Source organism: Mandrillus leucophaeus, unplaced genomic scaffold (assembly GCF_000951045.1).
Source record: "Mandrillus leucophaeus isolate KB7577 unplaced genomic scaffold, Mleu.le_1.0 Scaffold670, whole genome shotgun sequence".
NCBI lineage: Eukaryota > Metazoa > Chordata > Mammalia > Primates > Cercopithecidae > Mandrillus > Mandrillus leucophaeus.
Window position 1 is genome coordinate 639,208 of NW_012107253.1, and position 451 is coordinate 639,658.

The 451-nt window shown below is 35.0% G+C and overlaps 1 pseudogene across 1 annotated transcript in view; it reads left to right on the forward strand.

Annotated features, from left to right (window-relative positions):
- The window catches only part of LOC105555141, a 25,789-nt pseudogene that overhangs the window by 7,497 nt on the left and 17,841 nt on the right, over positions 1 to 451 (forward strand). The gene's annotated exons all lie outside the window — the stretch shown is intronic.

A 451-nucleotide genomic window follows, 5' to 3' on the forward strand; every position in this document is an offset into this window, starting at 1 on the left:
ATGGCTAGTGACTGTATTGGACAGTGCTGGGGTAGACAGTTGTTCAATGGCATTTATTGAATAATTTTTCCATGCTGATTTGAAATGCCTTCTTTGTCACATACTAAATTCTCACTGGTATGTGTGTCTTTTTCTGGACAACTACCTTTTTCTGGACAACTACAGAGTTACATTTATATTTGAACTCTGTTACTTCAAGTGTTACTAGGGCTTGGCATAGCTTTAAAAATAATTCATTATTCATTTTCAGAGATTTCCTGGTTGTGCTTACTTGTTTATTTCTCCAAGTTAAATTTTAGATAATTTTGCTAAGTTTCCTGCCCCTGCCCCTACCATCGCTATAGGATTGGAATGGCATTGTATTTATTTATTTAGCAAGAATTTAGATTGTTGCAATGTAATGAGTGTCTCTCACTAAAATAAGGCATGACTAGAATTGAGGTTTGGAAGG